This window comes from Eretmochelys imbricata, chromosome 6 (assembly GCF_965152235.1).
Source record: "Eretmochelys imbricata isolate rEreImb1 chromosome 6, rEreImb1.hap1, whole genome shotgun sequence".
In the NCBI taxonomy this organism is placed as follows: Eukaryota; Metazoa; Chordata; order Testudines; family Cheloniidae; genus Eretmochelys; species Eretmochelys imbricata.
The window spans coordinates 6140116-6166536 of NC_135577.1; the positions used below are offsets into that span (position 1 = coordinate 6140116).

General features: G+C 46.1%; 2 pseudogenes; one reads left to right on the plus strand and one right to left on the minus strand.

Moving 5' to 3' along the window:
* Positions 1-7013, plus strand: part of LOC144266026 (up-regulator of cell proliferation pseudogene) — a 131297-nt pseudogene extending 124284 nt beyond the window's left edge.
* A 14694-nt stretch (positions 7014-21707) lies between these two features.
* Positions 21708-25780, minus strand: LOC144266027 (up-regulator of cell proliferation pseudogene; annotated as a pseudogene).
* Between the last annotated feature and the right edge of the window lie 641 nt (positions 25781-26421).

Consider the following 26421-nt stretch of genomic DNA (forward strand, 5'->3'; position numbering starts at 1 on the left):
CCCTAATCATTTTTGTTGCCCTTCGCTGGACTCTCTCCAATTTATCCACATCCTTCTTGTAGTGTGGGGCCCAAAACTGGACACAGTACTCCAGATGAGGCCTCACCAATGTCGAATAGAGGGGGACGATCACGTCCCTCGATCTGCTCGCTATGCCCCTACTTATACATCCCAAAATGCCACTGGCCTTCTTGGCAACAAGGGCACACTGCTGACTCATATCCAGCTTCTCGTCCACTGTCACCCCTAGGTCCTTTTCCGCAGAACTGCTGCCTAGCCATTCGGTCCCTAGTCTGGAGCTGTGCATTGGGTTTTTCCGTCCTAAGTGCAGGACCCTGCACTTATCCTTATTGAACCTCATCAGATTTCTTTTGGCCCAATCCTCCAATTTGTCTAGGTCCTTCTGTATCCTATCCCTGCCCTCCAGCATATCTACCACTCCTCCCAGTTTAGTATCGTCCGCAAATTTGCTGAGAGTGCAGTCCACACCATCCTCCAGATCATTTATGAAGATATTGAACAAAACCGGCCCCAGGACCGACCCCTGGGGCACTCCGCTTGACACCGGCTGCCAACTAGACATGGAGCCATTGATCACTACCCGTTGAGCCCGACAATCTAGCCAGCTTTCTACCCACCTTATAGTGCATTCATCCAGCCCATACTTCCTTAACTTGCTGACAAGAATACTGTGGGAGACCGTGTCAAAAGCTTTGCTAAAGTCAAGAAACAATACATCCACTGCTTTCCCTTCATCCACAGAACCAGTAATCTCATCATAAAAGGCGATTAGATTAGTCAGGCATGACCTTCCCTTGGTGAATCCATGCTGGCTGTTCCTGATCACTTTCCTCTCATGCAAGTACTTCAAGATTGATTCTTTGAGGACCTGCTCCATGATTTTTCTAGGGACTGAGGTGAGGCTGACTGGCCTGTAGTTCCCAGGATCCTCCTTCTTCCCTTTTTTAAAGATTGGCACTACATTAGCCTTTTTCCAGTCATCCGGGACTTCCCCGGTTCGCCTGGTGCTTTGGTCGTACCTAGTGGGCTGTGCGAATGCAATTGTTCAAACTACGTTTTTATTCCTTTTGTCCTTCTGCGACTCGAATGTCATCAACCGTTTCTTCTGTGACGTACCCCCACATCCTGAAACTTCCCTGCTCTGACACCCACATCACAGACATTGTTCATTTCACCTGTACCGCTGTGGTGGTAACACCTACTATTTTGATCATCCTTGTCTCCTACATCTACATTGTGGTCGCTATCCTAAGGATCAACTCTGCCTAGGGCCAACTCAAAGCTTTCTCCACCTGCGCCTCCCACCTGATGGCCATCACCATTTTCTACGGAACAGGCGCTTTCATGTATATACGGCCCAGTTCAAAGTATCCCATAGATGAGGACAAAATCATTTCTTTGTTTTATACCCTTGTGATCCCCATGTTGAACCCCCTGATCTACAGCCTGAGGAACAAGGAAGTGAAAGAGGCCTTTATGAGGATGTTACACAGGAAGATTTATTCTCAGTGAATTTAAATGTTGGGAATGGGTTTTTTAATGGTAAACAGGAGTGAAAGTGGGGAGTGAGTTCTTTACATCATTATCTTGGTTTTTGTGGATAACCAACCCTGTTCGTCTTGCACCAAAAAGAACTAAGGGGCAGGTTTTCCAAGGAGATCTGCACCAAACAGCTATGATTTGGCAACTCATCAAGTAGCCAGCTTCTCAGAGCTGCTCAACTCCCAGTTAGGAACCATTTTGTGCTAAGGCCACATTGCCATCCTCAAGTGAAGGGCAGGCTGGTCCCATGGTTCAGGCACTGGCTGAGGACATAGAAAACCTGGGTTCAATTTCTGGGTCCACAGTGGACTTCCTGTGTGACCTTGGGCAAGTCACTTAGCCTCTCTGTGCCTCTGTTCTCCATCCTTACAACAGGGATGGTGGCACTGCCTGGTCTCCCGGAGTGCTGAGAGGGGAGAAACATAAAAGAAAAAGACATTAAAGTGCTCAGAGAGCTACTGATGTAAGCAATAGGTATTATTTTTATTATTATTTATTGATTTATTAAGTGTTTTAAAAGCATAAGCTGGGACCTCTAATAATGAGAGTGGCTGAAAAATCATTTATATTTCATAATAACAATGAGATGTGTGTGCTCATTATTTGCCTTCTAGTTTTTGAATATTTGAGTTATTCTAACTAGTGAATATTTGGGTGAACTCTGATCATGTTTGGAAGATTTCATTACAGGGTCTTTCCTAGCTTTACGGGCATGCGCCAGTGAGCCACTTAGGGGCATTTCATCACTGCCTTATACAGTACTAGTCCACTTATTTTGTACAACCTTCTACTTACTCACCAACAGCCCTTTCTGTTTCATGGATGTCCACATCTAATTTACATCTGATAGTTGGCTGATTGTCGATGCTAAAAGTTTTGTATGGGTTTGTTCTTCTCAGCTTTCTAAGGATCACCTGACAAAATTAAATACAGACAAAGCATTGGAAGTAAGTTATGCCTACTGAGAATTTGGTCCCATACACACATCAGTGACAGAAATGGCAAACACAGGCATGGTGTTGAGACTATCGCATTAACTTTTAAAATGTTATCTGTATGTCGGTGAGCAAAAACTCAGGAAACATGACAACATCATAGACTGTCATATTAAGAGGTGCCCAGAAAATATTCATAGCCCTTTGTGTTCAATAAGTGTTATATGTATTTGTGTGTTCTGGTTTCGCTGGGTGGGTGTGATGTGTTGGATCACAGAACCCCCCCTGGGAGCTGCCAACTGTTGTGCCAAGACTCCTTCTGCCCCTGCTTCCTTGCCCTTCCCAGCTTACGACTCCAGAGTCCTACCTGGTTTGAGCCGGATCCGCTAGCCTGCTGCAAACCCAGACCCAGTCTGAACCACGTCCCCTAACAGCTGTAGGCTTACCTGGAAGCAGCTTAGGAAGTGTTCCTGTCTTTAGCACTCAGATGCTCAACTCCCAATGGCATCCAAACCCTAAATAAATCTGTTTTACCCTGTATGAAGCTTATACAGGGTAAACTCATAGATTGTTCGCCCTCTCTAGCACTGATAGATATACACAGCTGTTTGCACCCCCACCCAGGTACTAATACGTACTCCAGGTTAATTAATGAGTAAAAAGTGATTTTAAGTACAGAAAGTAGGATTTAAGTGGTTCCAAGTAGTAACAGACAGAACAAAGTGAATTCCCAAGTAAAATAAAATAAAACACGCTGATCTATCTCTAATACAGTAATAAAACTAAATACAGATAAAAGCCTCACCCTCAGCAAAGTTTCCATGAGCTTCCTTTTACAGACTAGACTCCCCCTACTCTGGGTCCAGAAATCACTCTCACCCCCCTGTAGTCACTGTCCTCTGTTCCAGTTTCTTTCAGGTATCCTTGGGGGTGGAGAGGCTATCGCTTGAGCCAGCTGAAGACAAAATGGAGGGGTCTCCCAGGGATTTTTATAGACTTTGTCCTCTGGGTGGACACCCCTCCCTCTCCCTGTGTAGAATCCAGTTACAAGATGGAGTTTTGGAGTCACATGGGCAAGTCACATGTCTATGCAAGACTGAGTTCCTTACCAGTCAAGCCACCTTCCTGGGAAGGCTCAGATGTGGATTGGCGTCTCCAAATTCATTGTTGGCTTAAGTGGTTCTTGACTGGGCACTTCCTGAGAATAGTCTTCTCTAAGAAATCTGATGAAATGCTTTTACCAAGGCTACCCAGAAATCAAGCAAGTACACAGCCAATATTCATAACCTCGAACACAAAAATGATACATGTGTACAAATAGGAGGAATAGATTCAATAGATCACAACCTCTACAGAGACATGTTACATGGCATATGTCGCACAAAACATATTCCAGTTATGCATCTCCCCATAAAGCACTATGGGGTGCACCATCACAGTGGGTTTCCCATGGAATCTGGAATCACTCGGGGTGACAGGTTTCAGAGTAACAGCCGTGTTAGTCTGTATTCGCAAAAAGAAAAGGAGGACTTGTGGCACCTTAGAGACTAACCAATTTATTTGAGCATAAGCTTTCGTGAGCTACAGCTCACTTCATCGGATGCATACTGTGCAAACTGCAGAAGACATTATATATACAGAGACCATGAAACAATACCTCCTCCCACCCCACTCTCCTGCTGGTAATAGCTTATCTAAAGTGATTACTCTCCTTACAATGTGTATGATAATCAAGTTGTGCCATTTCCAGCACAAATCCAGGTTTTCTCACCCTCCCCCCCACACACACACACAAACTCACTCTCCTGCTGGTAATAGCCCATCCAAAGTGACCACTCTCTTTATAATGTGTATGATATCACATTGTAAAGAGAGTGGTGACTTTGGATGGGCCATGGAGAATGTCACTGAAAGGAAAGATGTTCTGCAAATTGTGGTCCATGCATTTCTCAGAATGGAGAAAATTGGGAAAAAAACCAACTGCCAGTTTGTGCATCAGAATGTCAGTGACCTGTCTGCACATGAACAAAACATGAGGTACAGGAAACACCTCCTGGAACAGTTGAATGAAGTGACCAAAGCTGCAGCAAACATGGAAAAGAAATGCAAGGAGATGAAATTTTCTGATATTATGGATTATGATCTGGAAAAACACAATTGGTACATTCCTGCTTTGTGGCATGGAGTCCCCCCCCCCCCCCCATGGCTCCCGTGAATTTGGGATACAGTCAAAATGTTTATGAATTAAAGAAATATTTGTCTGAATTTCTGAAAGATTGTTCACAAGAGAGAACTCCCAATGATATCCCTCAATGTCTTGAATGGGTGAGGAGCCTGTGGAATGCTGTAAAACAAGAGAACTTCATTTTCAGCTGTAGAAACAGCCTTGTTGCTGAAGCCTATAACCAGCTGTCTGTGAAGTATGCAGAGTGGGAATGGGGTTTCCGGAAGGAGATACATTTCTGGGTATCTGAAAAGGTAACTTTCATCCAAAATCAGCCACCAGATAAACTAGACACTAATCTTTCAATCAGACTAAAGAGATAGGCACAGGAAAAACTGAGGCAAGAAGCAGAGAAGATTGTGAATCATTTACAACAGAATTTTGAAAGTGGAGCAGCAAATCTGCACCTGATAGAAAAGTACAAAGAAGATTTTAGAAGAAGTGCCAATAGTCTCAGGAATGAACTGGAGTGTTATTCATTCAGCAAGTGGCAAGAAGCGATTCATATTAAAAAAGGCCAACACAAAACAGACTCTGTCCTGTCAGAGTACAAGAGAAAAATTGAAGAGAAAGTGGATGGGCTTCTGAACCATTGCAGGAAAAGCAACTGCAAATTAAATAATGATGAACTGGAGAAGGAATTTGAGAACATGTGGAGAGAAACATTGTCAGAATTATCACTCATTCCTTTACAGAGACGCAACACATTTGAAGATGTGGAGTTCCAGCTGAGAAGAGACCTAGAGGATAGGGGCAGTGCAGTCTGGAAGATGTTACAGGATGCCAAAAGCTTGTGTGCTTATAAAACACAAAACTTCAAAATGAAAAAGGAATACTTAGACTTAAAAGTGTTCAGAGGTTACACACTATCAATATCAGGTGTGAAAGAATTCTTGACACAGGAATGCTGGCATAAAACAGAGGCTGTAGCTAAATCCTTAATAGAAGAGTGCAATAGTTACACTGAAAGAAAGGTAAATGGCAAAGCAGATTATGATGAAACTTATTGCAGACATTTGTTGTGGATGATTAACGAGTGGCTTCAGCAGGCTGAGGTTCAAAACCTTCACACCACCGCCTGCTTTGCAGTTGACCTGAAGCTTCACATTTTGGGGGATGCAGCTCGTGCACTTCAGACGATGCATGAATAATTCATTGAAGAAAATGATCCTCTGCAGCATCTGGGGAAACTGAAACCTCAGTATCTCTCCACGTTCAAAGCTCTGTACTTAGAGAAAGATGAGTGTCAGGACAGGGCCTGGAATTTCTGTGATCAGTGTCTGAGACCTGTCCTGGTGGACTCTGTGAACAAGAGACTTGGGACAGAAATCGTTGATGACATTCTCAGCAGTGAACGGTCTGTTGAGTAGAGCACCCGGAGTTTTTTCCAATTCTTTGTTCTGAAGCAGCTGTTGGAAGAAAATGACTTTAACAAGTATGTGCAATACACAAGGAATTATGTAGATTTTATCAAAACCCGGATACAGAGACACTTGTTAATGCTCTACAAAGAGAAGGCAAGATTGGGAGATTTGGAGAAAAGGATTTTCTCCCCAGTAATTAATAAACTCAGCCATGTTCTGAAATACTCCAAAGGTAAGAAGACTAAGACAGTCTCTGCCTTTTTAGACAACGTGTGTGAAAAGCTGCAGCAGAATCTAGTCATTCCCAGGGATAGCTTAGAAGTGATACTGTTTAAAAACACAGCAAGTGCAGACCAATTTTCAGCTTTTATAGAACAGTTTATTGCTGACCTGGAAAAACAAGTTTTATCCACTTTTGAAAATCTGGAAATTCAGTCAAAACTCTCAAAACTTTCAGTGAAGCCCCAGGATGAAATCTTCAAGCGAGTGTTTGGCTGTGGGAAGCAGTGTCCATTCTGTAAAATCCCCTGTGAAGCAGGAGCTCCTGCTCATGACGAGCATTTTGCTTCAGTGCACCGACCTGAAGGATTAGGGGCATATCGGTGGAATAAAACAAGAATACTTGTCTCTGATATATGCTCCTCTTGTGTGGCTTCAACTAAAACATTCAGCTGTTCGGAGATGAAAGGGGAGTTTCATCCTTATAAAGATTATTGCAAATTTTTTCCAGACTGGCATATCCAGCCAGATCCCAGCATCACAGCTTCCAATTACTGGAAGTTTGTTTTCAAGGAATTCAACCACCAGTTTGCTAAGAAGTTTGATGCTCTCCCAGCCGATCTCCCTGAGGACTGGGGTGAAATAACCAAAGAACAGGCACTGGAGAGCCTGAAGGAAGCCTTTACATTGAAATCAAAAACAGGCTGAGAAACTCTTTTGTAATGGAGAATTACAGAAGTTAATTTCCATTAAATGTAATGGTGATTCTCTTTTAATATCAGACACAGGTCGCAGCTTCCAAACAGATAAAGAAACAATGCTATTTCACGTTTCACATCACATCACATTTCACATCACATATCGAAGTATGGCAAATTTAAAGAAGGAGGGAAAGACCCAGATGCGGAGATTCTGCACCTCTGTCTTAAGGAGCAAATCGCCAAATCCCAATTTGTCCTCACCACTGCATTTTGCTGATACAGTGGTACCATCCAGGGACCTGCAAACCTTTCCCACATGAGTGTTCCCTCCAAGAGCCCCGGAATACCAACCATCCACTTCTGCTACTTAAAGGAACAATATCCTTTGCTTTTATGGCTAATCTGACACCAAACAGCCTGGCCCTGATTCTTGCCTTCTCTGGGGTAACACATGGGAGGGGGAAAGTACTTCAGAAACACCAATGAGGGAGGTTTGCAGCATAATGTAATGGGGAAGGGAGGGATGCAGCCAGCAACCCCAAAAGACATTGAGGTTTAAAAGGGAATCCCCACAAACCCAACAGACACTGAGGCTCCATGGGAAACCCACCCCATCCCTGGGAATGGTCTTTCCCTCTGCTCTGCTCACTGCCCCACACACATCTCTCACCCAGGCTAGTAAGGCAAAGAAGCCATGGTGCATTGGCTATTTGCCCTGTGATTGCCTGCTACCCTTCTGCATGGGGGTGCTGTGGGGAGAAGCCAGGGAAGGCAATTAGGAAGGTGCTAAGAAATCTGTGGTCCCAGCTGGAAGGTCACATACTGCCATTTTGGCTAATACTTGCCTGGGTTTCCTCCCCCCTCCTCGCATGGCATGGTTTGGCCCAGCTCTGTCTGTAACATCCAAACGAATCCTTCTGGATGAAAGTGTCTATAAAGATGTGAATGAACATTTCAGTAATTCCTGTTGTATCCAAACATGATTTTAAAATTGCTTTAAGTGAGCTGTGGCAGCCAAGGCTGAGCTTCACTGCCCTGACTTTCACTGATGTATAAATGCCGATGATTTGACTATTTACTGTCCTACGATTTTTGCCTGATCTCATTTGCTTGTTAGCCAGATACTGTATAAGCCCCAGTTCAGGCCAACCAGGAGCTTCATAAAATGAAATTCTAAAATGCCATGTTTGACTGATGTTGATTTATTTTGTGTATAAATGATCAAGAATTTTCAAAGAAAATTAAATGAGAAATGGTTTACAGGAGAGTGAGACGAGGTTTTGAGAGAGGAACATCCTGAGTACAATTTTTTTTCCAATTGATTTTCTGTGAATAAATGTTGCCCCAGGTAGCTGCCAGAGATAAAGTTTAAAACTGATCTGTGTATATTTTTATTCTCCTTTTGAGGATAACATGGATAAAAGAGACATTTAAGTGCGCATTGTTAGACAAATAAATATGTACGTGTGCCCACAGGATATATAGCGCAGCCCTCCACATTTCTGTCTAGCCCCCCTCAGTTCCCACCACGGGGAAGAGGCTGCCCCCGTGCATCTGTACTGAGCTTTGCTGGCTATTGGTGAGAGAAATTTTCTCCATTTACGCTGGGGGGATGGGCGAGGAAGGGAAGTGGTGGATGCTGCCCTCTGCAAGGGATGAAAAAGAAGCCTAGTAATGTCACTTTTTGGCCAGGCATGCAACGCCCTTACACTTCGCTTGGTGTCATTTCTCTGTCTGTCTCTCTGTCTGTAATGGGATAACTTTTAAATGTCTCATCTGATCAATTCCAAAATTTCAGGTGGTGCCCTGGGCACCAATGGCCAGAACCCTTTTGATTTGAGGGGAAATCAGTAAACTGAATATGAGGGACAAATGAAGCTCCTGGCATCCCAGTGGAGTTTAAGATGTTGGCCACCTGAACGACTCATCTCCCAGAAAAAAATAACATGGAGGAGGGATGGAAGAGGGAATGGGGATGTATACATGGGAGAATAGGGGCATGCACACAGCTCAGGGCATGGGGGGAGAATGCGGGACCCTGGTGTGAAGGGCTCACATAACTCCTGGTGGCAGGTGTCATGCTGACAAAGCCAGGCCAGGGCCATAGGCCCATTCACTTGTGTGTGACTATCAAAGGAGTTGAATGTATTAGTATATATTCAGGCCAATTCACTTGTGTGTTAATGGAGATCAAAGGAGATGTTAATTGTATTGTTTTCGCCTAACTATATCTTGTTATTTACTATTACATTACATTTACATTACGCATGCCTGGTAATTAAATAGACCTAGATCAAAGTGTGTGTTAATCTAAGAGTGTATTCAGATGTTAGAACTTCATGAAACTAATGGAATGTTACTTGTATTCTTTTTTGTATCTATTCTTATTATAATGTAAAGGCAGACAGTTATATTATGTCTAAGCTTGTAATTAAATAACTCATTGAATGCAAGTGAAGAGTGCTAAATTCAAAGCAATTGGCCATTGTGTGAGTAAGAACATGTCTCTGATTGTTGTGTGGAGAAGAAGCTGTAAGTACTGATTCAAAGGAAGATCCTTTATCTCTGGACTCTTTGGATTCTAACAGGGTGGAATAACTAAACAAGAAGACGGAGATCCCCAGAGCTATTCTGGGTGGCCCTGAACTGGCAAATTACTACACCCCGGTTATCCTTTGGGATTCACAAACTTTGACTCACCTGTTAATGTATTTTACCTGCTTTAACCTCTCAATAACACTCATTTCTTTTTCTCAGCTAATAAACCTATAGTTAGTTAACTATAGCATTGGCTACCAGTGTTATCCTTGGTGTAAGATCCAGAGTACCAATTGATGAGGGGGAAGTGACTGGTTTCTCGGAACTGGGAGGAACCTGATGTGGTGTGATTTTTGGTTTATGTGACCATTATCACTAAGTGCAGTTTGCCTGCGTGATGAGATGGGCTGGAGAGCTTAAGGAGACTGTCTGTAACTCCATGGTAAGGCTAGTCCAGTGATCCAGGAGTTTATATTTGTTACTGATTTGGTGAAAGGTAATAATAAATAGGGTGACCAGATGTCCAGTTTTTAAAGGGACAATCCTGTATTTAAGCTGTCCTGACTTTTTCTTAAAAATGGGCAAACTATCCCATATTTTCAGTCTCCCCCACATGCATCAGTACTAATGGGTCCCTGCTCGCAAACCATCCTCCCACCAGTGGGGGGTGGGGTGGGGGTGATCCAGTGACCAATGATGGGGGTGGGGATGCAAAGCTGGTGGCAGGGATAAGATGCAGCATGCAGGGCCAGCTGCTCCCCCTGCTGGTCTGTCAGCACCGCCCCTGCTGCAAGCTGGCTCTCAACCAGCAGGGTCCTGCTCCCCGTCTCGTTTCTGGCCAGCCCTAGCTGTGAGCTGCATTGGCTGGAGAGTGAGGGCAGGTGCCAGGCAGTGGCTGATTATAGGTCATTTCTGCTGCCCACCCATTGGCCCTTTACATGCTCCTCCTCTCACTGTCCTCTCCCCGCTTTGCCCTTCACCCCCAGAAGTCCTGCTGCTCCTCCATATCACCCCCCCACACACACACACACACAGCAGGACATATCCCACTCCCAGTGCTGTGCAGAGAACCAGCTCCTGTTCGGAGTACTGCACTTATTAACCGTCTGGCCGGCAGACTCCTTCCTTCCCCCACTGCCTCTGGCTGGGCCAGCACCCTGGGAAAGCCCAAGACCCTCCGGCTCGGGGCACTGGCCAGGAGGAGCCGAGCCCTGCATGTGTCAAATCCCTGGGCAATCCATGCATGGGGAAGCCGCTAAGCTCTGGACTGGGGTGGGAAACAATTTCCAGCCTGTTCCCAACCTGACTCTGCAGGCTTCACAGCAGCCCCCAGACAGGGACTTAGTGCCCTCTTTGCCCTGCAGTCCAGCCCCCAAGGAGCGTGGGGCTGCTCTGTCCCCTAGGCACCCTCCCCTGCTGAGCTACCTCTCTGGCCAGGTTCTCTGAAGCCTCTGCAATCAGGTTACCTGGGCCCTGGTGCACAGTGCATTCTTAAGGCTTAACCCCTTCCTTCCCACGCTGTAGCCGGGGGGGACAGAAGGCATCTAGGTCATGTTGGTGGCCAGCAGAAGCATGGAGGTCTTAGCTGATTTATGATACTGTGTGGGCAGGAAGGGACAAGCTGCTTCCAGCCACGGTGGGGGGAACAAGATGAGATGAGCTCTGCAAAGACAAGGGCCAGGTCATCACTTCCCCTCTACTCCTCCTCTGTGGCTGGAAGCAGCTCCTATCCCTTCCCTCCTGCACAGTGCCAAAAGGCTGCTGGTGGCCACATGCCACATTTTGGTATAAGCCCTTGCAGAAATGGGGGGAGGCATGTGAGCCTGCCTGCCCCCATCCATGTGTTGCCTTGGTAAGATGTGGCACCAGGTACCAGGAGAGGCAGGTCTGACCCAGGGGCCCAGCTAGGCATGGAGGGCAAAGAGCACCAGGCAGGGAAAGGGTCGAGTCCATCAGGCACACACACATACACCCGTGTGAGAGAGGTGTATGGGCGTGTGTGTGTGTCACCTCACCCTGCAGGTGTGGGAAGGTGTGTGGAGGGGGTGTCACACACTCCTAAATGTGAACCCTAAAGCCTTAAAGATAAGAAGGTAAATAAAAAGAATCCAACTAGGCAGTATTTCTTTTTAATGGAGGCTCAGTCAACTTGATGTTAATTTAAATGTTTGTACTGCATAGTTCCGATTGATTGCCAGTGAACTCATGAGTAATTTTATGAGGTGTTCATATCCAGCATAGGGAAATATGGTCACCCTAATTATAAAACATACCACCATGTTGGGCTCTCTGCCCTATTTTCTGACAGTCTGCCCTGAGATTGGCACTCACAGTTGTGAGCCACTCCAGACAGCATGAAATTAGGAGAACCTGGTATAGGGGGAAGGGGGCACATAGCACCCCTAGCATGGAGGGAAGTTGGGAATGGGGGGCAGACAGAGCTGGCCTGAGAGTGAACGGGGGCCCTGGTTTAGAGGGAGGGAGTAATGGGGGGCACACAGAGCTCCTGGTGGGGGGAAGATTAGGGAACTCTGGTATGGAGGGAGTGAAGGAGAATGTGTGTGTGGGGGGGAGGGGAATGGGAGCACATTCAGAACCCCTGCTATTGGGAGAGGAATGGGGGGAGTGAGGAATGGGGTACACAAAGCCCCTGGTATGGGGGAATGGGAGTCACATAGAGCTGCTGTCATTGGAGGGGAAAACGGGGGGGGTGTAGTATGGGAGGAGGAGGGACTTTGGGGGGCACACAGAGCCCCTGAAATAGAGGGGCATGGGAGCATGGCATGCAGGAAGCTTGTGGGTGGGAATGGAGGGATGTGAGGATCCTCTGGGGTGTGAAATAAGTTCACCCAACAGTAGCAACCTAGTGTGTGACCCCCTTCGACACATACACTAAACCCAGAACATAAAGTTTGCAACATCAGCCTTATCCACAGGCCTGTGTCAGGGTACTGATATGGCAGGATGTACAAGGATGCACAGGGTGACTGTTGAAAAAAAAATGAGAAAACTGAATGAGGTGATGGGGCTGGCTGCCTAGACAGGGAAAGGTACTTGGACAGAGCAGTGCTGGGGAAGGTCAGGGGGAGCTAGGGTAGCTCTGGCCTGACCTACTCCCAGGCTGAGGGCCTGATACAGGGCCTTGAGGAGGTATTAGGGCTGCGGAGGGGCAGCCAGAGGAGGAAGAGGCAGCAGATCCAACCCCTTTGCTGATGATGAGTGGCCAGTTCAGACTTCAGTTTGCCCCTGAGGGAAGGGGCTAGGTGAAGAACGGCAGTGGGTCACTGAGGCGAGTGGTGGGATTAGGGGTAGCCAGTTTCCTGGAGGGGCAGCACCCAGAGAGTGGGGCACCGCCAGAGGGCAGTACCCCAGGAAAGTGCACCATGGTCTGGGAGGGATACAGGGCCTAATGTGGTGGAGCTTGGAAAAGGGCAGTTAATTGTGGGCAAGACACCACCTGCAGAGGATGCTCCTGAGTGGTGAGAGCTAATGCCCTAGGTTGGCCAGCCTAGTATCTACCTCACAGTCTGTGTGAGAATCTAAAGAGATCCCATCCCCCAACGAAGCATCTGTGTTATGCAGTGGATGCTTATAGTAAGTCAGACATTTCAATAAGTATTTTGGGGAGAGCCGCTGGCCGGTGTCCCTCTGGGTTTACAGGAAATTGGCAGAAGAGAAGAAGTCACATCCCTAAAGAGCACACATCATCCCCCTCTCCTGTGACCCTTGGCACCATCACAGGCTCTATTTGTATCCAGTTATGAGCCAAGAAGAAACTGAAAGGGTTTGAGCTCAAGTTCAGACTGTCCTTCATCAGAGAGCATGACTCGCAGGGCAAGAGCAGCTGCTTCGGGACACCGATATCTTTCTGCTCTCCTCCAGCTCCCAGGGACGTGCTCCCAGCCAGGATGCTGGTATGGCAGGGCCAGGTCACTACTGAGCTGGGACTAAGTCTACAGAATTAACAGTGATGATCAGATTGTTTCTGGCAAAACTGAACTGAGTTTATCAGACCAGGTTCAATCCAGATTTAGGCCAATCACATCACTCCCTTTCCCCTCAGGCACAGCCCTGGATCAGTTATTAGCAATCAGGTTAAAGCCCCACTCTGGGGAGGGGAGTCATTTGTTAGCCTAGTCAGTCACTAGGGTTGCTAATTGTGGTTGGATGTATTCCTGGAGGTAGCCTCCTCATGTCACATAATCTTTAATTCCTGGAGACTCCAGGGCAATCCTGGAGCGCTGGCAACCCTATCAGCCACCCTGTAGCTATCAGGTGCTAACACACCTAAGATGTGAGGAGTGTTTGTTGCCCATATTTCTAGTCACATGCCATCATATGGTGAGGCAGAGAGTCCTCCTTACTCTGGCAGTTTTCAATAAATGACCTGTTCTTTTATCACTCAGATTTCAACTTCTTCCCCTTTGTTATTAATCATGTGTGTTACAGTCGTACCTCTTGTCCAACCAAGATCGGGGCGCCGTTGTACTGGGAACTATACAACTAGAGGGTGGCAGACAGTGCTGGTCTGAGGAGCAATTCTAAATAGACCAGACAAACACAGGGTCGGGAGAAGGGATATAACTCACAAACAGAACCATCTGGGGAGCGGGGCACAAGAGTAGGACTTAGATTTGCTCTCTAGCTAACACCTATGCTATACATTTTTATTGGAGCTTGTTGGGCTTCTTCACAACCAATATTATCAGAAACAGTAAGGTATAAACTCATAGAACTGTTACAAAATCTTCCTCTCCAGTCAACTACAAGGGAGAAAGCTTAGAAACAAGTGTTGTGTTGGAGTTAAAATTTTGATCCCACGAGATCTTTTATACAAATATCCATCGTCGGAGAGTTACATATTAAACACAGACACTGCAGCTGTCACTTCTCTCTCTGCTGGGCGATGGGAGCCAAGAAACCCTTGGCAAACTTCCAGCCATGTTAGACAGAAGAGGGCAGGGCCAGCCAGTCAGATATAAACAGCCTCAGAGTAACTGAGAATTAAGGTTCATGTTGATGTGATTAGATCGGCCACTGACCTCGCTACTGCTGATCATGACATGCTGTGAACTCACCTGTGTATGTTGTTAGCAAATTTAGACACTCTTTGGACCAAAGCGGGGGTGGTCAGGGCTGCTCTTGGGTGACTCTGTTCCTAGTTTTGCTGAGAGCTCTCAGAGGTAGTTGTTGGCCAACTGCTTTTCCTCCTTCAGGATGCTGCCACCTGCGGCTGTGCAGGGTCCATCAGCCACCCCTCTTGTTTTAAGTGTATCTGATCCATTGGAGTAGTACGGAAACTTGGGCAGTGGGATCTTCAGGATGCTGACAACACCCAGCTTCATGTCCCCATCTCACCTGGCTAAAGTTATTTTAATTATTATTAATTATTATTAAATTATTATGTGCCTGTAGCAAGGCCAAGGCTCACCGGCACAGCGCCTCCTGCTGGTCATCTTGGAAGTTAGCTCTTCAGCACTGGGAGCGCCCTCTGCAGGCTGGTGTCTTGCCTGCCTTAGGGCCCGCATATCCCTCTGGACCTCGGTGCCCTTTTACCTTGGGGTGCTGCCCCCTGGCTGTACCCCCACACTCTGGGTCTCCCCTCCCAGGGGAACCCCCAACCCTCTAAACCCACCTTGCCTCAGTGGCTACTGCCAGTCATCATCTAGCCCCTGCTCACTGGGGCAGACTGCAGTCTGTAATGGCCACTCATCATTGGCAAGGGGGTAGGACCTGCTGCCTCTGCCTATCCCCAGGCTGCCCCCCCAGTACCTTTCTTAGGCCTTCAACAAGGCCTCAGCCTGGGGATTTACCAGGCTGCTGCTCCCCAGCTCCCTTTGCCCTTCCCCAGCACTGCTCCACTTCAGCTACATTGCTCCCAGGCAATTAGCCCTTCTCCCTCCGGGACTAGAGTGACACTCCTCTCACTTCTGGCCCAAAGCCCTCTTATAAGGGCCAGCTGGGCCCTGATTGAGCTGGCCACAGCTGTGGCTGCTTCCCGAATCAGCTTAGCCCAGCCACAGCCCTCTCCAGGGATGCTTTTAACCCCTGTTTTACTGGAGCGGGGCAGTTGCCCCACTACAGGGCCTAAAAGAAAAATAGTCCACTGCAGAGGAAAGATAGGAAGTATAGCCAGAGACCATGCTGGCTTAACCAGGAGATCCTCAATGATCTAAAAATCAAAAAACTGTTGTACGTAAAGTGGAAACTAGGTCAAATTACGACAAAGGATGAACATAAATAACACAAGTCTGTAGGGACAAAATGAGAAAGGCCAAGGAACAAAACAGATCATAGCTAGAGACATAAAGGGTGACAAGAAAACATTCTACAAATACATTAGAAGCAAGAGGAAGATCAAGGACAGGGTAGGCCCATTACTCAATGAAGAGGGAAAAAACAATAACAGAAAATGTGGAAATGGCAGAGGTGCTTAATAACTTCTTTGTTTCAGTGTTCAAGAAGAGGGTTAGTGGTAATTGGACATCTAGCATACTGAATGCCAGAGAAAATGAGGTGGGATCCGAGGATAAAATAGGAAAAGAACAAGTAAAAAATTACTTAGACCAATTAGATGTCTTCAGGTCACCAGGGCCTGATGAAATGCATCCGAGAATACTCAAGAAGCTGACTGAGGAGATATCTGATCCATTAGCGATTATCTTTGAAAAGTCATGGAAAACGGGAGAGATTCCAGAAGACTGGAAAAGGGCATCTATAAAAAGGGAAATAAGGACAACCTGGGGAAATACAGACCAGTCAGCTTAACTTCTGTACCTGGAAAGATAATGGAGCAAATAATTAAGCTCTAAATTTGCAAACATCTGGAAGATAATAAGGTGATAAGTAATAGCATGGATTTGTCAAGAACAAATCATATCAAACCAACCTGATAGCTTTCTTTGACAGGGTAACGAGCCTTGTGGATGGGGAGAAGCAGTAGATGTGGTATATGTTGACGGTAGTAAGGCTTTTGATGCAGTCTCACCTGACCTTCTCATAAACAAACTAGGGAAAGACAACTTAGATGGAGCTACTATAAGATGCGTGCAAAACTGGTGGAAAACCATTCCCAGAGAGTAGCTATCAATGGCTAACTTCCTGTCAGGGTGGTTAAGCACTGAAATAAATTGCCTGAGGGGTTCTGGAATCTCCATCAGTGGAGATTTTTAAGAGTAGGTTAGACAAACACCTGTCCGGGATGATCTAGATGATGCTTAGTCATGCCATGAGTGCAGGGGACTGGATTAGATCAGTGGTTCTCAGCTGGGGGTCAGTGAGCCCGTTCAGGAGGGCCGCGGAGCCCCAAGGCTGAAACCTGGAGCCCCAGTGCTGAAGCCTGTGGGCCCCCCCTTCCCCCTAAGCCACGAGTGGTGCGGGTCTGAAGCCAGTGGACCCCCTGCCCTAGTTAGGAGCAGCGCGGGACTGAAGCCCGCGGTGCCCTCCCCATCCCCCCAAGCCGGGAGTGGCGCAGCCAGAAGCTAGGTGGGGCTGAAGCCGGCAGGGTCCCCACATCCCCTCCAAGCCAGGAGCAACACAGTGCTAGAGCCGGCAAACCTCCCCTCCCCCACAAGCCAGGAGTCCCAGTGCCTTGCCCCTGAAGCTGGGCATTGCACTGGAAGCCCCCCTGCCTGCATACAGCCCATAGCTACCCCCTGCCCGCACCCTGAGCTACCCCCTGCCCATACACAGCCCTTAGCTATCTCCTCCCTGCACCCTGAGCTACTCCCCTCATTTCACACAGCCCCTAACTAACCCCCTGCCCGCACCCTGAGCGGTTTTCAAACTTTTTGAACTGAGTCCCCCCTTTCAGTTATATTTTTGGTTGCATCCCCCCAGAGCCCAGACAAGCTGGGTGCCCTCCTGAGTGAGTCAGGGGGTGGAGATGGCACATCCTCCCTGGACCCTGCTGTGTGGAGCTGGGATAAGCCATGCCAGGCCTTCCTTACCCCCCCCACCAAAAAAAAATAGAAGTAAAACTATGCCTATGCCCAAGTTTGTCCCCCTGGCCTGGAACCCACACTTCCCCCCTGCTGGGCCCTGTTGTTTTTATAGGATGTTTTTATAGGGGCCTCAGCAGGAAAAAGGTTGAGAACCCCTGGATTTGATGATCTCTCAAGGTCCGTTCCAGTCCTATGATTCTACGTGGAAAGGAGCAATTGAAACCGGGTGACATGGGCAAATCCACTGAGCAGCTGGGCTGACAGATAGAGTACGGCAACTGCATGGCATGTGGCAATGAAGAGAAGAGATTCCCCCGTGGGACAGTAGACGGAGCCACTGCCCAATCCAGCTACACTCACAGCCCCACTGTCGAGAAGGGACACAGAGAGGGAGTGTCATGAGTTGGGGTCACTGCAGAGAGTTTGGGCCATCAATGTTGTTATTGGGGATTTCTAACCCTACATATTTCAGTCTGTTTGTGTGTGTGTGTGTGTGTATAGTTATCTATTTCCCCTGTAACTGTGGAAACAGTCTTTGGGTTGGGGTTTAACTGCTTCACCGGGGGGGTTGCTCCATTGACTCCAGATCTGGCCCTGCCTATCCCACCACAGCGGTTACTAACTTGTGCCACATTGGGTCTCCACCCCCCCACCTCCAGTGAGAGCTCAGGGCTCCATGAAATTTTCTCACTGTTTAAGTGAGAAAACAAAGCCCATTTTTCATGAGGTCAGTCATTCTTATCAGCATCAGGCCTCTCAGAAGGGCTCATTTAAATGTTAAGGGTTCCTGTATCGCTTGGGATCTTGGGTTTGTACTTTGGAAGCATCACTTCTCCTGAAATGTTTGCTGACCTCACCCACCATCCTTCCTCTCAGGGCTAAATAAAACAAAAAGTTTCAAGGCAACATTTCAAAATAAATAAGCCACCACAAAAAAGTCTGTTCCCAAGTTTATTTTGTTTAACTGTAAATGGTTTTCCGTTGCTTCTTATGCGTGATTACATTAAAACAAGAATACTAATTTCTTAATGCACAATAGGGAGAGTAAATGGCAGTCATGCTCTAAATATAGCAGTTTAATTGTCTTCAACGGATTCTTATTTGGGGGGGAGAGACTCAGTTTAAACACTCAACATACATGCCAATCATTTATCTGTGTTTACAGCCTATTCTAAAGTAATTACTTCCTACTATGTAATACTCAGGTCCTGAATCTGCCCTTGTGTTGAATAAAGAAAGTTTCACTGATGTAACTTAGGCTATGTCTACACTGTCAGATGTACAGTGCCAGGAGTTGCAGTGCCCCTCAGAGAGCGCGGCAGGGAAAGCGCTGCTGTGTGTTCACAATGCCAGCACAACGGCAGCTCTTGCAACGGCCACAGAGAGCAGTGCATTGTGGTAGCTATCCCAGCATGCAAGTGGCTGCAACATGTTTTTCAAATGGGGTGGGGTTGGGTGGAGTGTGACAGGGAGTGTGTTGTGTGTATGTGGGGGGAGAGAGAGTGGGTTTTGGGGGGGCTGAGAGCATGTCAGCATGCCGTCTTGTAAGTTCAGACGGCAGCAGACTCTCCTCCTCCTGCCTCTCAAGCAGCATTCCACAGTAATGGTTTGCTTTGTCCCGGAGCAGATAAGCCTGCCAGCTTTCAGAAACGGAGCTTTGAAAGGACATATCCGCATTCCTACAGCCGATTACAAACAATAACAAGAGTGGCCACTTGACTTAAGCGGATTAGGGGACATTTCCGGAGGCCGATCAGAGCGCAGTAATGCAACACCTCGTTCACACTGACGCTGGGGCGTTTCAGCCGAGACGCACCAAGCGTTATACTTCTGGTGGAGGTGGATTAGCAGGGGCACTCCTGCTGCAGAGTCCAGGCACTCTACGTGCCTTGCCAGTGTGGATGGCTCGCGAGTTAAGGTGCCTGGGGCTGCTTTAATGCACTCTAACTCACAAGTGTAGCCAAGTCCTTAGTGATTTTCAGCTATTAGGCTGGGCAGAAGTGCTGTCCTGCCACAAATAATTATCAGCTCTTTTGAGCACTTAAAATAACAAAAGGCCCTATCTTCTGAACAGTGGGGAGGAACAGGTTAAACCAGACCAGGGACCCTTAGGAAGAGTTCACTCCTCCTGGCAGAGATACCTCTCCTCACCCCTCTTACTTTCACAGGAGTCAGGCATTCCAGCACCTGGCTTAATGAGTCCTTTCAGCTGAGGGTGACCCCTCATTTGAGACAGGTTAAGCACAATTCTGCTCCTCTTTACTTATACAATAAATGCAACAACACTGACAACAACATTTCACTACCCCTTCATTCAGTACTAAAGTGATCTGTAACCCAACACAAGTCAATATCGATCACTGTGAGCAACACCTCTATATCTGATGGATATCTAGGCAGAGTAGGTGAGTTCATGTAAATACAATTTCCTCCTAAAGTCTCTCCCGCTAACAGCTAGCTGTCATGGGAGAACTCATTCGGACCCTGTTTACATAGTTATGTTAGGAAGAAGCTTCTCCTCTAAACATGTTTCTATACAATTTCCATTAGATGGTTTCTTGCACCTCCCACTGAGACATCTTGTAATAGCCACTGTCAGAGACAGGATGGATCACTGGTTTGATCCAGTACAGCAGGGAGATGAGATACAGAGCCAGATGGCCTTTAGGTCTGATCCAATACAGCAAGGATGTGGGATACTAGGCTATATGGGTGATTGGTCTGACCCAGTACTGCAGAGAGGTGGGGTTACCAGGCTAGATGGGCTGTTATTCTGGTTCAGCAAGGACACAGGGATACATGGACTATCAGTTTGCTTTGGTATGGCTGTTCCTGTGCAGCAGCCTTGCACTAACTGGAAGAAGTGACCTGCAATTGATTTTTTTTTAGTTTTCAATTTTAAAAAATGGTACAGGCTGTCAGATTTGTTCATATTCCGTTTTTTAAAATTAAGGGTTTTGTTTTGTTGAAGTGTATCCTATTTAAAGAGACTCTTGGCATGTCTATTATTTCATGTAAAATGCTTCCTTTAGGCTCTTCAGCGCCTGCTCTTTCGTTATATTTTTCCAGTCTCCTGGAAGTTCTGCAGCTTTAGCACCATACGTTCTAGCTAACTGGTCACTGAATGATTTGAAAACAAATTTCCGGAAATCAGAAGCATCAATCCTGGGACCAGGCTGAATGTGCCAGTCTGGGTAGTAATGGCGGTAATTTTTGTAGGGATGAAATTTCCCATCTGCGGCTGCAGTTCGGAATTCACGATTGGAAACCACATCAGAGGAGGATATGGAATGCTCAAGCTTTTGTGAATCACAATCCCTGAAGTTCCCTAACCCTTTGGGTCGATGGACTGATACAAAATGCTCTTTATGGTCAGTGCCTCCTGCTACACAGGGGGCTTCACAGAACGGACACTGCTTCCCACAGCCAAACACTCACTTGAAGATCTCATCCTGGGGTTTCACTGACAGCCTGGAGAGTTTGGTCTCAAGTTCCAAATGATTAAACTGGGTTAAGATTTGTTGTTCCAGCTCCAGAAGGAAGATTTCAATGTTACCAGAAAGCTGCTCAATTTTTGCTGTGTTTTTAAACTGTACTCCAACTAAGCTATTGCTGGAAATGGCCAGGTCCTGCTGCAGCTCTTTGCAAAAGCTGTCTAAAAAGGCAGAAACTGTGTTATTGTTTTTATTTATGGAGTTTTTCAGAACTCCCTTGATTTTATTTATTATTCTGGATAGAATCCCTTTCTCCAAATCTCTCAAACTTGCCTTCCCTCCATAGTGGTCTATCAGACATCTCTGTATCCAGGATTTGACAAACTCTTCATAGTTACTTATCTATTTCACATAGTTGTCAAAGTTCATCTCTTCCAGCAGCTTCTTTAGCAAAAAGAACTGAAAGAAGCTTTGGCTGGCGTATTCAAGGGCCTGTTGACTGCTGAGAAAATTGTCAACTATTTCTAGTCCGAGCCTTTTGTTGACATAACCCACCAGGGCAGGTTTGAGACACTGATAACAGAAATTCCTCGCCCTCGTTTGGCTTTCATTCTTTTCCAAATAGAGATCAGTAAATATGGAGAAATAATGAGGTTTCCGCTTCTCCAGACGTTGCTGAGGATCGTTTTCTTTGATAAAATCTTCATGCATCTTCTGAAATGCCCAAGCCGCTTCCCCCAAAACGTGATGCTTCAGGTCAACTTCAAACAAAGGAGAAGTGTGAAGTTACTCAATCTCCTCCTCTTTTAACCTCTCATTAACCATATGCAGCAGTTCTCCACAATAGGTTTCATCATAGTCTGTTTTGGATTTAACTTTTTCTTCAATGAATTTCTTGCATTCAGTCATTAAAGATAGAGCAAGCTCTTCAGTTTTACAGTAACATTCCTGTGAGAAGTATTCTACAACTGCTCTGGTCCATTTTAGGTTTGAGTACTCCTTCTTCATTGTGAAAGACTTCATTCTATAATCCAGCAGGCTTTTTGCATGTTGTAGTATCTGTCTGACAGCACCCCCTCTGTGCTTCAGATCCTTTCTCAGCTGGAGATCCATATCTTGAACAACTTGACATTTCTGTAAAGTACAGAGCGTTAACTCTGACAAGGTTTCTCGCCATATCGTTTCAAATTCTTTTTTCAGTTTCTTATGGTCTAATTTATCTTCTCTGTTTCGGTATTCAGCCAAGAGTCTGTCAACTTCCCCTTCAATTTTCTGCTTGTACTCAGACTGGATATTGTCTATCTTGTGCTGTCCTCTTCGTATTCGAATTGCTTCCTCACAGTTACTGGATGAATAATTTTCAAGTTCTCTTTTGAGGCTATTTGCGCTCCTTTTGAAATCTTCTCTGTACTTTTCTATCAGGTTCAAATTTGGAGCTTCACTTTTAAAATACTGTTTTAAGTTATTCAAGAGCTTCTGTTCTCCTGCTGTAGTTTCCCTTGTGCTTCCATTTTTAAGCTGTGAAAGAGATCACCCTCTAGTGTCTCTGGCAGCTGATTCTGGATAAAAGTTTCTTTTTCAGATATCCAGAGATACATCTCCTTGCGGAAACCCCATTCCCATTCAGAATACTTCATAGACAGCTGGTGATAGGCTTCATTAAGCTACAAGGCTATTTCTAAAGCTAAAGATGAAGTTCTCATGTTTCACTGACTTCCACAGGCTCTTCAACCATACAATAAAATCAGGAATATCCTTTCCAGCTCTTTTCTGTGAACAGTTCTCTGTGAATTCAAACAGGTATTTCTTTAGCTCACACACACTCTCACTGTATCCAGTGTTTACGGGAGCCATGGGAGGGACTTCATGCCACAAGCCAGGCATGGACCAATTGTGTTTTTCTGGGTCATACTCCATAATATCAGAAAATGTCATTTCCCTGCTTTGCTTTTCCATCCTTGCTGCAGCTTTGGTCATTTCATTCAGCTGCTCCAGGAGGTGTTTCCTGTCCCTCATGTTTTGAGCATGAGCAGACACATCACTGACGTTCTGGTGCACAAACTGGCAGTTTGGCTGTTCTCTGTTCTGAGAAATGCATGGACCACAATTTGCAGAACATCCTTCGTTTCTGTGGCATTCTCCATGGCCATGTTAATGATGGTGACATCACTCAGTCCAATCACCAGGGTGGCCAGCTCATTGTCATGTTGATAACTGTCTTCCAGTGCTGTTAGTTCAGGGGCCTCCAGACCTTCAGTGTCTATCACCAGGATGAAATCACAGCCAAGCAGCTCCTGAACAGCTTCTGTAACTTTAATGAGCGTCATGAAGGCTCCTCACGCACTTCGACCGCTACTCACTGCAAACTGCAGGCCGAACATGGTGTTGAAAAGGATGGATTTCCCAGTGCTCTGCACTCTCAGCACTGTTATAACCACCATTCTGGATCTATCCCCTAGTCTGATATGGAGATGAGTTAGAACATCTACTACCCAGTTCATGGGGATGTTGGAGGCATCTCCATTGATGAGCTCCACAGGAAACCCTTCCAGCATCAGGTCAGCTGCTATGCATGGGAGACGGGTGAAACGTCTTTGTCTTTCTTCCATTTTCCCTTCTTTAACCATTGAGCATTCAGCTTCATAGAACTGCCCCAACTCACGCATGAAATGCTCCACCCCCAAGGAACTATCAGATATTAATTTATCTAATTCCTCCAGCTGTTTTTGGTCCACTCCTGGAGTTTCACATTTCTCTTTATAGTCCGCCCGCATTTTGGAAAGATTCGCCCTCGCAATATTATCCAGGCTAAATTTCATCCATTTCAGAAAGTAATGTTTCTCCACTGGCTTCAGCTGTACTATTCCATTGATAAACTTAGTCAAACCATTAGTACGGTCACACTGATTCTGCTGTCTGCGTATCTCTAACCATTTCTGTTTCAGCGCAGATTTATAGTTTTCAGTGGCCATGACCATGACCCTTTGCCTTTTCATTCGGCACATCTCTTTTTCCACTTTAGCCAAGTTTTTCCATAGGTCTCCTTGCAGGCTCAGCATTTCCCTTTTGTATTTTGCCCCATCTCTTATTTCTGCAGTGATTTCTTCAGTATATTTGCTCGCACTTTGACATGCCTGACAGTCCTCATCCACCAGGATTCCTAGGTCAGGTGCCGTCACAGCCATGGCTTCCAAACTCACTGTCTTCGGAGATGAATTCACTATGGTTCCTATGGTGGACTGCACCTTTTTCACAAATCCTGCATTATTCATGGTATGATCTTTCACCAGTAGCTGTGATTTGCTCAGCTTCAACACTGAGGACAGCTTATTAAGGAATCCCAGAGTTTCTTTGGGTTTCTTATTCTTGCAGTTGAGGATGAAGTAATATTTAGAGCTGGATTCTTTCCGAGATGATATCAGTGCCTATTCTCTCTCACCGATGCTCTCGGTAACTATGAACACTGCGGAGGAGACCTCTGTTAAAAAGCTAAACTGTAGCCAGTGGGACTCAATGTCTCCACACAGATTTGTAACTGCAATGGGTTCTGGGAAAAGATCAGAATTTTCCGTCCCCCCAAGGAAATACCAGGAAATCTCAACCAGCCCATCTGCGATTTTCCGAAGGAAGTTCCCAGACTCCATGTCCCTCACTGATAAAGAAATCGTGGTGCTGCTGGGAGGGGCTGAGAACCTCATTGAGGAGTTGGGACTTGGAGAAGCTGTAGCTCCCCATCCACACAAAAGAAATGGTTGGCATTTCTGTGAGCACCAGGCTCTCCTCTCTGAACCCTCTGCTCTCTGCCAGGGAGTGCGGCCTCCACTTCTGCACAATGTCCCTCATGGCCCACAGTAGTAGGGTGCACTTGGGGGTGTCAAAGGTGAGTAGCAGCAGAGGAAGGGCAAACTGGCACATGGATATTTTGGACAGGATCTCCTGCTGTAGAAAACTGTCTGAGCACAGCAGAACAGCACAGAGAACATCAAGAAGTTGCAGAGAAGTTTTCATCTCAGTGTCACTAAAACAGAAAGTGCCATCAATATGCAGCTTCTCCTCATAATCACCCATTTATTCTGCAGGAGTCTTGTGCCCAATGCTTGTATTTCTGGCCGTCCCATTCAGAGCCATGACCTTCCTCAGGAAATGCCAAGGTAAATCACCTAATGCCTCTGGAATCTTGTTCTTGATGCTTTCTGGGCAGATCTCCAGGACATCCCTCAGCCTGATCTTGATGCTTCTGTGCTTCTTCAGGTTTAATCTGGACAGAACATCTTGAAATGCTTTACTTCTTTCTGCAGAAGGAAGTTAAAACAAACCAAAATTTCAGAGTAGAAAATGGTGACTTTATATACAGTTTACTCATTCCATAGACAGCCTGATGTTTGTAATTTAAAGAAAAGCAGTACCCAGTAAGTAACAGATGACTTATACATCCTGGGTTCAATTCTTCTCTTACTTATATTGATATAACAAAAATGAAGCCAATGGGATTACTTCCATACAAATAAAACATAGTTCTGGCCCACTTTGAACTCCGCTAATGTGAGGTTGGTTTGCATATTTTGGTCCCAATCCTTATCCTCAGTGCAGTGCAAAGTCCACTTTAAAATGGCTTAAGTGGCCAACTGAGAATTTCCTAGAAAATCTTCCTGTATAACCAGATCTATGACATCGCAGCTCACAGCTACTGGAGGAGGGGGCATAGACTCAGGACCCTGTCTCTGTGGTGATCCCAGAAGCTGGAATGATCCCTTGGCTGCTCTAAGCTGCTGCTCAGGCTCAGACTGGTGCCTGGCAGTCTGAGGATCAGGTGACTGTGATGGTAGCCTACACCCCTCACCCTGAGCTGTGCTGGGCATCAATGGCTCATCCGGAGGATCTGACCCTTTATTTCCCTTTCAGCAGTCAGTGCAGATTACACCTTCTGGGAAGACTTATTTTTGATTTTCTTCATATCTTCCTCCATCTCTTTGCTGGGACATGTCTTTTACAGGTGTAGCTAACAGCACTGTGGCTTTGCTTACTTCCCAGCAACCAAATCAGTCCCTTCACTCACACTACTTTCTCTGTCCTTTTGGGGAGCTGTGAGTACTGTCATTACTTACAAAGCAAATTTACCCACACTGCAACATGGGGAGCTAATGCTAAGACACCTCCAGGCAAGTCCTGGTACGGTAATGTCTCCAGTTCAGTGTTAGGGTATTTGGACCTGATAAACAATTAACCCATTTATTATGTGTTATAGAGACATTATTAAGGTCACAAGAGCAAACTATTCCACTGCACAGGGAAGATAGGAAGAGTGGCAAGAGACCACCCTGGCTTAATCAGGAGATCTTCCATGATCTAAAAATAAAAAAAAGAGTCCTACAAAAAGTAGAAACTAGGTCAAATTACAAAGGATGAATACAAACAAACAACACAAGTATGTAGGGGCAAAATTAGAAAGGCCAAGGCACAAAAGGAAATCAAACAAGCTAGAGACATAAAGGGTAACAAG